The sequence below is a fragment of the Rattus rattus genome, chromosome 17 (genome assembly GCF_011064425.1).
Source record: "Rattus rattus isolate New Zealand chromosome 17, Rrattus_CSIRO_v1, whole genome shotgun sequence".
NCBI lineage: Eukaryota > Metazoa > Chordata > Mammalia > Rodentia > Muridae > Rattus > Rattus rattus.
The window spans coordinates 24171266-24183787 of NC_046170.1; the positions used below are offsets into that span (position 1 = coordinate 24171266).

General features: G+C 38.3%; 1 protein-coding gene across 5 annotated transcripts in view; it reads left to right on the top strand.

The window, feature by feature from the left end:
* Nr3c2 (nuclear receptor subfamily 3 group C member 2) overlaps positions 1-12522 on the top strand; it is a 338093-nt gene that overhangs the window by 41173 nt on the left and 284398 nt on the right. The window lies entirely within an intron of this gene.

A 12522-nucleotide genomic window follows, 5' to 3' on the forward strand; every position in this document is an offset into this window, starting at 1 on the left:
TCTCACTCACCCTTGGTGGCTGTATGATCCAGGAGGCTAGGCAATATTTGATTAGAGCATGTGTTTTGTAATAAGATTCAATTTATGTCTATGAGATTAGAAGCATATTTTCTGAACGTTTAGATATGGCTTAGAATTTGGCAATTCAAACATCAAAATTTAAATACCTTGTTCTTTAAAGGATTTACTTATGTGGCATGTACTTAATAGGTTTTACCGAAAACATGCATAACAGTAGTTACTGGGATTTATGTCATTTTCTAGACATGAAATGACCAAAAGAAACTTACAACATTATGTTATTTAGACTCCTAATATCCTCCTCACACAATTATGGGGAAAATGTCAAACTCCTTGATATTTATGGGGAATTTTAGTACAGAGGAGTTTATTTTATTGAAACCCCTGCCCCACCTGGGGATCAGCCCATATACATACAGCCAGCAAACCCAGACAAAATTGCTGATTCCAAGAAGTACATGCTGACAGGAGCCTGATATAGTTGTCTCCTGAGAGACTCTGCCAGAGCATGACAAATACAGAGGCTAATGCTCACAGCAAACAATTGAACTGAGAATGGGGTCCCCAATGGAGGAGTTAAAGAGAGGATTAAAGAAGCTGAAGGGGTTTGCAACCCCATAAGAACAATGATACCAACCAGAGCTTCCAGGGACTAAACTACCATTCAAAGAGTGCACATGGAGAGACCCATGGCTCCAGCTGCACATGTAGCAGAGGATGGCCTTGTTGGGCACCAAAGGGAGAAGAAGTGCTTGGTCCTGCCAAGGCTGGACCCCTCAGTGTAGAGGAATGTCAGGGCAGGGAGGCAGGATGATGTGGGTAGTTGGGTGGGGTAAAGGGAATAACATTTGAAATGTAAATAAAAAATATCCTGTTGGGGATTTAGCTCAGTGGTAGAGCGCTTGCCTAGCAAGCGCAAGGCCCTGGGTTCGGTCCCCAGCTCCAAAAAAAAAAGAAAAGAAAAGAAAAGAAAATATCCTATAAAAAATACCAAAAAAAAAGAAAGAAAGAAAGAAAAGAAAAGAAAAGAGGAAAAAAGAAACCCCTAAAACCAATTACTGGCTAAAATGTATTTGAAATTAAATGACTTACTATTTTCTTTGGGTCATTTTATTATAAACTTACTAGAATTATAAGGACTGTCTAAGCAAATATTCTTGGATAAATTTAAACATAAAGATATATTCTAGCTTTAGTAGCACACCTTTGATTTTTGAACATTTTATTATAGTCGGGTTATTTTAAATATTAAGATGAAAATTGACTTTCTGGTCATTAGGGGTACTTTTAGGGTATCTAGTTCTTTGAAATATACATGTAAGATATGCTTACTGTAATCTGAGAAATGGGGCATGAGAAATGATCCCATTTCTGGTCGAAGAGGAAATCCGAAAGCTGAGGCATAGGTGTAGTATAGAAGACAGAAGTGTGTTCTCACCTTTAAAGATGGCGGCTCATCGCTTCCAATCAGCCCCTCAGAACTTCACAAGTTCTAGAGAGAAAAGCACTAAGCATTTTTATAGAGAAAGGAGAAATAGGAATGGCTAATAAGCACATGCCAAGATGATTTATCTTGTTGGACAATGAAGTACAAAGCAAGACAACAAAACTCTATTGCTTGCTTTTCCATATTGACAGCATTTCAAAATACATTATATTTTTCTAAATGAGAACTGCACATATGCTTGCAGTGACAACATAAACTGAGATATCTTTTCTGGAAAGCAGTGTGGCAATATGGTTCGTTTTTTTTTAAAAAAAAATTGTTTTTTCACCCTTTGACCCAATATCCCCACTTCTAGGAAGCCCTCCTAAGGGAAAAGGGGGAAATGTAGACAAATATTTACAGAGGGCCAGGGCGATATCAGCAAGACTAGGAAACTGCAGCCGACTGCAGAGCTATGAGACTTGGCCTGTCGCTGTAGCTATAGTAATTGCTTTTCAACAGTAGAAGATGCCGTTTCCTAAAACAGAGTGATGGAGCATACAACATGTCATCTTGAGATAGACTGAGAGAGATTCATAGGTGTCATATAACATGGACTCATATCTTAAGTAAGCCATTATATTAATTTATAAAATGTATTAATCTTAATTTATTCGTTTGCATGGTGGTATTTTGGAGGGTTTCGTTATTTGTGACCCTTTCAACATTCCTGTTCTGTACAGAACATAGTTTTTTAATAAACAGCATAATTGTCTGTGGATTGCAGACATGCTTGTTTATGAGCAAAACATGCTATCCAGTATACTTCAGAGAACTGGATATTCTTCTTTGAGTTTTAAAATTTCTGTGGCCTATTTCCTAATTTCAGTGACTTTCTGTCACTGAGTTTGAAGCCATGGAGTATAAAGAAATACAGCAGAACCTCTGCCCTCCAGGACAGTAATAAGAGAGAAAAGAAACTGGGAATCTACAGAGAAGAATCTACCATAGACACACTAGAGTGAAAGATCTGAGCTGTTCATGCAATGTGTCATGATCAAATCCACTCATGCTGGTTTGTTAAAGCTCTAGGCTTGGCCTTTCTGTGGAGTGTAAGATCCCTTTCTTCTCCTTTCTGCATTTAAATGAAAACTTAAGGAGACAGCAGGTATCTCTGTGGGTAAAATGCTTGCATTTTGCAAGTGTGAGGACCTTAATTCAGCTGTTCAGCACCCATGTAAAAGCTGAGTGTGGTGACACACATTTGTATCCATGACTAGACAAGTAGAGAAAGGAAGATCCCAGGGCCTCTCAGGCTAGCTGGCCTAGCCAAAATAGTGAGTTCCATGAAGAGAACTGTTTTAAAAACACAAGAAAAGCAGCCAACATCAGCCTCTCGAACCTATACAGGTTAGCACACCTACATATCACACATGCATGCACGAGCACACACACAATCTCTAAACAGAAATAAATGTAGAGAAATTAAAACTTAACGCATATTTTTAAGTCCCTGCAAAATCAAATCAGCATGAGAGTTAATGAAGAGCCTTTTTCTCTTCTAGCAGGGCACTGATGTGCCCATGGGTTGGGGATGATAACTGGGGGAGGGAAAGTGGTTGTAGCTTTGGCAGGTCCCTGGGACTCCATGCCTGTGAACCTGCAAGTACAGTCAGACAATCAGGGTTGGTGTTCGAAGTCAAGGTGGAAAGTCATCAGATAGTAAATAGAAGTGACATGAGGATGTTGACTCTTTTATAGAAATGTGTGGCATGTTTCAGTACTACAGGGAGACTAAAATAGTCAAAGGAGCTGCTAACTGATGTAAAAATGGGTTGTTGAACTAATTCCTTAGGAGGATGTATTCCTAATGAAGTGGGACCTCTGATAGATTTGAGTGATTTACATTCATTTAGATTCATTATGTGCATATGCTTGCAAATCATATTCTAGAAGTCTGAAGAAAGCTCTTTGGCATACGAGGAAGTCTAGTGAAATCCTGTCTGTCACTGGTAATTTATGTAGATTTTAATACTGTTTTATCTGAAGAATAAGCTGTCTAATGAATGGATCAATAAACTTTCACAAAAGTAAACCACTGAAATCAAAACTAATTATATGTTTGGGAGGCATGATAAAATTATTTTAGTGTGGAAAACTACGTAAAAGGAGATAACATTTTTATGACATAGTAAGCTGCTTATGGACATAAACTGATTTGATTTAAACTTTCGTCAGTTGAACGAAATATAGTCAAATGACCTCTGTGTGTAATGGAAGTTTCCGTCCTTGTTGGCGGATCATATTTCTCCTGTGCCATTCTTCTGCAAGATCTATGGATTTGAGTACTGGGCTGTGACTGGAATTGAAATTGCACACTTAAACTCTCCAGAATCTGTAAGAGGAACTCTAGTGAAGTCTCCTACTAAGGGGGGACATGGAGGCCAAACTGGTCATTTTCTGTAGCCTCATAAACAATGCTTTTAGCAATGGGACTGGAACTTCAATCCAGTCACAAAACCTTCAACCTACAGTCTGTCCTGGAGTAATGGTGCCTCAGAACTTATGAGCGTGGCCAACCAATGACTGGTCCAAGTTGAGACCCATGCCACAAATGGGAGCCCATGTCTGACACTGCCTGAATGGCCAAAAATCAACTCGATTTCCTAATGATATTCTGCTATATTCATAGATCAGGGCCTAGCCCAGGTGTCATCAGAGGGCATTATCCAGCAACTGATGGGAGCAGAGGTAGAGACCCACAGCCAAACACCAGGCAGAGCCAGGAGAAAGAAAGATTGTAAGAGCCAGAGTCATCCAGGAAACCAGGAGAACACAACCCATAAACTCAACTAAGCAAGGCTCATAGGGACTCACAGAAACTGAAAGAACAAACAAGGGCCCTACATGGGTTGAGCCACACTGCTTACCCTGCATGGGTTGAGCCACACTGTTTACCTGCATGGGTTGAGCCACACTGCTTACCTGCATGGGTTGAGCCACACTGCTTACCCTGCATGGGTTGAGCCACACTGCTTATACCTTACACTTGTGTAGCTTGATGTTCCTGTAGGACTCCCAGCAGTGGGAGTGCAGGCTCCCTGACTCTTTTGCCTGTGATTGGTACCCTTTTTCTCCTACTGGGTTACCTTGTCCAGTCTTGATATGACTGTGCATAGTCTTACTGTATCTCATTAGACAATGTTTGGGGAACATCCTTGGGAGGCCTGCTCTTTTTTTTTAAAGGAAGCAGGGGAGGAGAGGACCTGGAGCAGAGGGAAGTCACAGGTGTAGGGATTGGGAGGAGTGGGGGAGGGAACCTGTGATGCAATAAATAGGAAGAGAATAAAAGGAAAAAGGAGAAATTATAAATGGGATATGGAAAAATAAATAAAATTGGGAATTATAAAAAATAGGTTATATGGCTAGCATTTGAATCCTGGCTCTAAAGAACTATGAACACCATGGCACTGGGAAAATGGCATTCTCATGTTATGACACTGAGAACGTTAAATTCTCTAGGCCTCAGTTTCCCCAATCGTTGCAACCTATTTAATTTCTCAGCATCTTGTCAAGATTAAGAGATTAATGCTCACAAAGCCTTAGTATAGTGCATAGTTTTTAGATAAATATTAACTATAGGCAAATGATTACTGTTATTTAATTTAAACATATACTTTGAATTTTACTGTATTTTCTTAAAGTGTGTACCTCTAAAAATATGCAACTTAAATTCATATCTCCTTCAATCTGTCAACTGTCAGATTTTAGTTTCTAGACAACATTTTTTCTCCCATTTTCCCCATTTTTTACATTTATTTTTTGAGAATGTCATACAGTGTTGGATATTTCATGTGGGACACAGACAGAAAAGACACTACTGAAGCCTAACGGGTACAAGGGAGTCAGAGCACGGAGAAAATGGAAGAAGACACTCAATACAGATCATGAATGAAATGCTTCAGAGATCTCTTACTTTGTACATTAGTTTTTAAAAGTAGTAAAACTGGGGCTGGGGATTTAGCTCAGTGGTAGAGCGCTTGCCTAGCAAGCGCAAGGCCCTGGGTTCAGTCCCCAGCTCCAAAAAAAAGTAGTAAAACTACTTTTAAATATTAAAAATAATAATTTGAAATTACTCTCTGTAGCATTCTAGCTGAACTTTTTGATGTTTGTCCATTGTCTTTTGAGTTACAATCCAAGAGTCTTTAATATGTCTCTCATCTAGCCCACAATTTAGTTCCAACTATACTCAACTTCCCCCAACATCATATATACTCACTCAGAGTGGATCTTCCTTGAGTTGTCCCCATGGCAACAACCTTGTCCCGTGTCTATATATTCTTCCTGTCAGCCTTGTGTCAGAGCCTAACCAGTTCTTCTATAAGAAGAGATTCCAAACTCTGTGACTTCAAATATCCCTTTTGTAGTCTTATAACTTAACTCTTCATGGTCTATTCAAGAAGTCTGTACATCGTAGTATCATTATTAGTATCACTGATTGCTTAACCATTCTTCCTTGGGAGGTGCACCCCAGGAAGACTGTGCTACGTCTCCAGCTCACTCTAATCTACTCAAGTCAGCATCCAAAACTTTCGAAGTCTGATTCAGAGTACAAAGGCTACCTTTGTACTCAGTACTGGTGTCTGCATGCATTGTGAGTATGCCATGCGTCTTCAGAGACCTCCGCTAGAGACCTGCCCCTGTAAAGCACCTTGAACTGCCAAAGGTCTTTCAGAGTTCATCAATGTAAAGTTTTAACGTGGCCGGGAACAGACCAGTTCCTATCAGTATAGGTAAAACTGGGTGCAACCATGTTCAGAAATAGTCAGTACAGGTAAAACTTGGGCAACTAGGTTTTGTAAACTAGTTCTTGAATTAGTCAGTATAGGTAAAAGCTTGGATGCTTAGATGTAACTACTTCCTGAGCTCGTCAGTATTTTGTTTTATGAAATATTGTTAAACTTAATGTTGTCAAAAGTGAATTCTCAGTGGTTTTGCTTGATGTAGCACAGAGTGACAAGGTTCTGATGGCATGCAGACCTGGATCCAGCCTACTCTTCCTTCCTAGTCCAGCTTGGGAATACATGTGGAAGAAGAGGAAGTGGCTTCACATGCATGTCCACACAAGCACAGTGTACATGTGCTGTGCATGTGGGATGGGAAAAGATCTGCAAGCCATTCCTCCTGAAAGTTGAATAGAGAAAGGCAATGACTACTGTTTTTCTTTTTGTGTTAATGTGGTGTGTGTGTGTGTGTGTGTGTGTGTGTGTGTGTGTGTGTGTGTGTGTGTGACATATCCATGAGTTTGTGTATACATGTTAGCATGGGGGCATGGCCATGTGGACACTTGTGCATGTGGAAAGTTAGCGGGTAAGGTGGTGAGGTAGGGCCTTCCACTGAGGCTAGAGACTGGCAGTTTTATGTAATGTGGCCATCTGGCTTGTTCTGGGGGCCCTGCTGCCATGTTCTGAGTGCTGGGATCCTGAGAGGCCTTCTTGCCTTGACTGTCACTTATGTGGTTGGTGGATCAGGACTATTGTTTATGTTTACACAGTGAGTGCTTTATCTCATGAGACTTCTCCCCAGCCTGGAATGATGACTTCTAATGCTGTTGTTACCGATGAAAAAGGTGCCTGTGCAAAGTCATATCACGCGTCAAATTGTCACTGATATTTCTATCCACTGTGTTATCTTTAAGTAAAGTAAGTCTGTTCTGGATTTGGAGGTTGCTATATGAACGAGAGATAATTAAAAAAAAGTACCACTTTACTAGAAATGAATCCTCAGGAATATCCACTACTTGAAATTTAACTGCTCAGTGACTTGGTATGCTGTTATATTTCACTAGAAATCCAGTACATGAGTTTTGAAATGTCAGATCCCCCCGTGCATTTAAGTGTATGAGCTTAGAAGATTTGGCTAAGTATATGCGTTTATTTCTGGTTTCTTTAAGTCAGTTAAATTTGATTATAATTTTATCCTTCAGGTAACATTCTCGCAAGCCAATATTACAAATAAATTGTGAATGAAAATGGAAACCATTCTGTAGACGTCCATGGCTGCTCAAAGCACGCCCCTAAGTACACTTCACCACTCTTTACTGTTTTCTTGGGCGTCAATACTGCCTGAATATCATTTTATCATTTTTCCTTTTAAGGATTCATCAGGATCCATGTGTGTTAGTATGAATTTGAATTTCTAGATGGGATGGTAAATCCTAAGTGTTAAAAAAAACATTTACTCGAAATGAGCCGGGCACTGCTCTGGCATTAGACTAATGGCACACAACACGGAGTGGTCTGCTTGCGGTCTCATGCACAGACATCTGCGTTCACTCCCCAGTCATTCTGGACCCAAACAAACAAAACACTGCAGCAACATAAAGTTGTAAAAAAGGATTTGGGAGCCTTGAAATAAATCTTTTGCCAGCATCACAATTTTGCCTATAAAGTGTTGAAATAGTTAAGTTTTTTGTTTAATGTTTTCTGGTTCTTCTATGTCAAACAGCATCCCATGTATCTTGACTGAGAAACCAAACTTTAAAAAGATGAATCTTGTCTGAAAGGCAGAGAGTATAATCAATGGATACATTCTGGTTGAAATGAACATTTTATAAGCTGAGCTCAGTTGTTCTTAAAACTTCTGGTTTTCAGAGGAAGTATTCAAAAGTGATTATATATTTTTTTGACTATTGGAACATGTACATTAGTGTTCATTTTCCACCCCCTATTATCTAGAACATTTAAATGTACAAATCACTACTGCATTAGAGCAAAGTTTATCTTAATTTTATAGCTTTTTTTTCAATTGATATTTGACTCTGCGGAAAAGTGTATCTCCTGAAACATGAGAGAAAATTTTACAGAATATTCAGAAATAAACTTAGGTAATATGTAACGGAGTAGGCCCTGCAATCTGCTAAAAGTAGATATTTACCACCACCTCCCCTGTGTAGAAAATAAAACATCTCTCTACACTTCTGTTTCCCATGGGCCTGGTCTCCTCCCTTTCTTATGGAAGATTTGAAGGCAGGAGGTTCTAGTCTGTAATAAAGATGTTTTTATCCAGTAAGTGGAGAGAGTGGATTATGACCAAGTATCAGAAACGAGGGACTCCCGGAGTGGAGAACTCTTGCCCATTTTTAGTACATGATTTGGATCTCAAGTAGTAATTTCCTAAAATATGCAGTTCAAGATTTATGAAAATATGAAAGGGAAATGATGGATTTTTCTCTGAACAATTTTTGAATGGTGTCAATTTTTTAATTAAATTATGTAAAAAGCACTTTCATTGGATAACTTAAAAATCATTTTAAGTTTACTGTTGACAGCATGCGACTAAAAGACACATATATATTTATATACATATATGCATACACATATGTACAAAACAGAATTTTATAGAGAGGGGAAATTTCATATTACTCTTATAACACGAAAAGAAAAACTGCCTCCTAATCTAAGAGACACACAGGTACAGTCATTGCAGGGTCTCATACATTTCTTTGCTACTTACCATCCTTAAAAATGAGTTTTGAGGGGTTGGGGATTTAGCTCAGTGGTGGAGCGCTTGCCTAGCAAGTACAAGGCCCCGGGTTCGGTCCCCAGCTCCGGAAAAAAAAAATGAGTTTTGAATCTTTGGTGGGGGGGAGGGTAGATATGATGTGTTTCCAGTGTATACATATGGTTTCCAGTGCACTCATATGGTTTCCAGTGCACTTGTATGGTTTCCAGTGCACCCATATGGTTTCCAGTGCATCCATATGGTTTCCAGTGTTTCCAGTGCACTCATATGGTTTCCAGTGCACTCATATGGTTTCCAGTGCACTCATATGGTTTCCAATGCACTCGTTTGTTTATTGGTAGAACCTCTCATCCTCTTTACATCCTTTTATTCTTGTTCTATGAAGCTGGGTGCCTCCATTCTTAGGGCATATCCTTTTACAGCTGTTATATGCTCTGGATGAATTGTTCTCCTTGTGCCTTTATCTCTTCTGACTGGTTTATTTTAAAGTCTCCTCTACTGGCTATCAGAAAAGCTACACCATCTTGTTTCCAGCTCCCATTTGATTGGTAGGTTTACTTCCACCCTGGGACTGTCAAGTGTGTCCTTAGCATTTCTAATGTATGCCTTTACCATTGAGATGGAGACACTGGAGATAACAGATAGTTGGATCAACTTTTAAAATACAAGCAACTAATCTGAGTTTCATTCTTGTTGAGCTGAGATAATTTATATTTAAAATTATTATTGAGAAATGTTTACAAATTCCTATGAATTTACTGGTTGTTTTGGAGAGTTTTGTTTGTTTTGTTTTGTTTTGTTTTTTTGTTTTTTTTTGGTTGGATGGATTACTTCTTCTTTTCATATGTTTTAATCTTGACAAGGGGTCAGTTGTGCTGCCTAGGTCTGGGTCAACTTCACACAAGCCATAGTCCTTTGAGAAGAGGGAGCCTCAGTTAAGAAAATGCCCTCACCAGATTGGCCTCTGGGCCAGCCTGTGTTACAATTTCTTAATTAAAGACGGAAGCAGAGGGCCAGCCTCCTGTGGGTGGTGCTAGACCTTGGCAGGTAGTCCTGAACCTTAAAAGGAAGCTGGCTCAGCAAGCCAGTCAGGGTCATTCCTTTGTGGCCTCTGATCACCATTCCTTCAACCTCTGATCAGTTCCTGCCTTAGGTTCCTTCCATGATTGTCTGCTCTGAAACTAATTACAGCTATAATCTGAAATAAACTCTTTCCTCCCCAACTTGTTTTGGTTGTGGTATTTATCACATAAATATAAATCTAAATAAGACAGCATTTTTAGGAAGTGGAACCTTAACAGGAGTCCTTAGTGAGCCTCTCTACACTCCATAGGCCTCAGCTGCATCACATGAGCGCTTGCAGACAAAGATGTGCGTTATTGCATTAACCTCAATAATTATAATTGTATAGGTCATGTGAAGGTTGTATTTCTCTCTGTATTTTGTCTTAAAAATCCAATATACCTGACTATTCCAAAGATTAAAAACTTGCCATAGTGAAGATATTTGTTTTATTAGGAGCTATTGTTTTTAAAAGGTCTTATTATTAATTTTATATAGCATCCAATATGTAATGAATGCCTCATATGATTATAAAGTGCTTATAAAGGACTATAAATATAATATCTCAATATTTTATATAGTTTCAGTAAAAGTGTTGGATGTGTAAAAATTAAATGATAATATATAAGATTGTGGCAGTATTTAGATTATTGTTTTTGCTGTTTTAATCTAATCATGAAGCTCATAGAGAAATGGAGAACATACATAATGCCTACAATGTTTGAGCAGAAGCAGCATACTGAAGCTGTTACACAAAGGCCAGGGTGCTGCATGGATAGGTGAGGCATAGTGTGGGCTGCTGGAGTGGAAAGAAACGTCCATAGACCATTAACCCAAAATTCTTGACAGAATCATGTCTGTGCCATCTTAAAAAATAACACTTATTCTCTTCTAGAAAAGTGGTTCTCAACCTTTCTAATACTGTGACCCTTTCATACAATTCTTCATGTGGTGACCCCCAACAATAAAATTTTTTGATGCTTAATAATTGTAATTATGCTACTGTTATGAATTGTAATGGAAATGCTATGTTTTACAATGGCCTTTGTCAATCACTGTGAAAGGATCATTAGACCTCCCCACAAGGGTGTGACCCATAGGTTGAGAACTAAACTTCTAGAATGTTTGCACCCTGACTCTCATAATTGCTTCACCTCTTTCTCAGGCTGTGGATCAACAGATAACCCTTCCCACACCTATCTACACTCCTCCTCCTCATATGTATGTCACCCTGTGTGATTTTTCACTAGTCATCTTGAATTTCTTAACCACGTGTCTCCCTACTAGAAGAGAGGCCTGAGAAGACATGCTGTGTTTACTGACTTACATCTCTCACAGAGGAAACATTCATCTGGTGTTTTCAAGCAAATCAATCAGGAACTTAAACTACATCCTAAGCATAATTTTTGTTTTCTCAATTTTTTGGACACATGTTGAACGGTCAAGTCTCATCTAGTCATTGATGAAGTTAGGGTGGTAATTTACTCCTTGGGTTCTTATCTCAGGTTACATATAAAGTAAATGATATTTTATATATATAAACTGAGAATTTTGTGACCAAAAGAATGTCTACCATAAAATTTAATGCTCATTTTTAGTCACCAAACATGAGTAAAATAAAAACACTATCTTATATTTGTTAGAAACTAATTTTTTAGCATTATGAGTAAATACCTACACTAAAATTCTTTGCCTAAAATCCTACTCTCCAGTGACTGTGATTATGATTCTATTTGGCAAGAAGTATATATAAGTAAATATCATCAATACTTTGCAAGTTGAATGTATATATATGTGTGTGTGTGTGTGCGTGTGTATGTATATATATATGTGTGTGTGTATATATATGTATATATATATATGAACAAATAGGCTTTATTCTGAAGATGCAGGGATGATTCAACATATGTACATTAATAATTGTAAGAAATCATATAAATGGTCTCAAAGACAAAAAATCACATGAGCATCTTAATAGATGCAGAAAAAGCCTTTAAGAGATTTCAACATGCCCACATGATAAAAGTCCTAGAAAGAGTAGAACTGGAGGGAACATACTTGAACAAAATAAAAACTATAATGACATACTAAGCCCATAGCCATCTTAATCATAAATGTAAAACCCAGAAACAGCCCATTTAAAACAGTAGTTAGACAGGGATATCCACTCTGCCTCCTCCCTTTTCCATACAGAGTGTAAAGCATTAGCTAAAGCAATTCAATAAGATAAGAAACTTAAGGGAGTGTAAATAGGAAAAAAGGGAGTCAAATTATCCTTGTTTGTTTTGATATAATTATTACTCATAAGAGATGCCCAAAGTTTCACCAGAAAACTTATAGGAATAATCAATAAATTCATCAAAGCAACAACATAAAAATCAACTTTTAAAATACTCAGTAGCCTTTCTATGCACCAACTGCAAACGTTCGCAGACAGAGATGGTCGATATACTACACTCAATAATGAGACTGCATTCGAAGCAATCTCG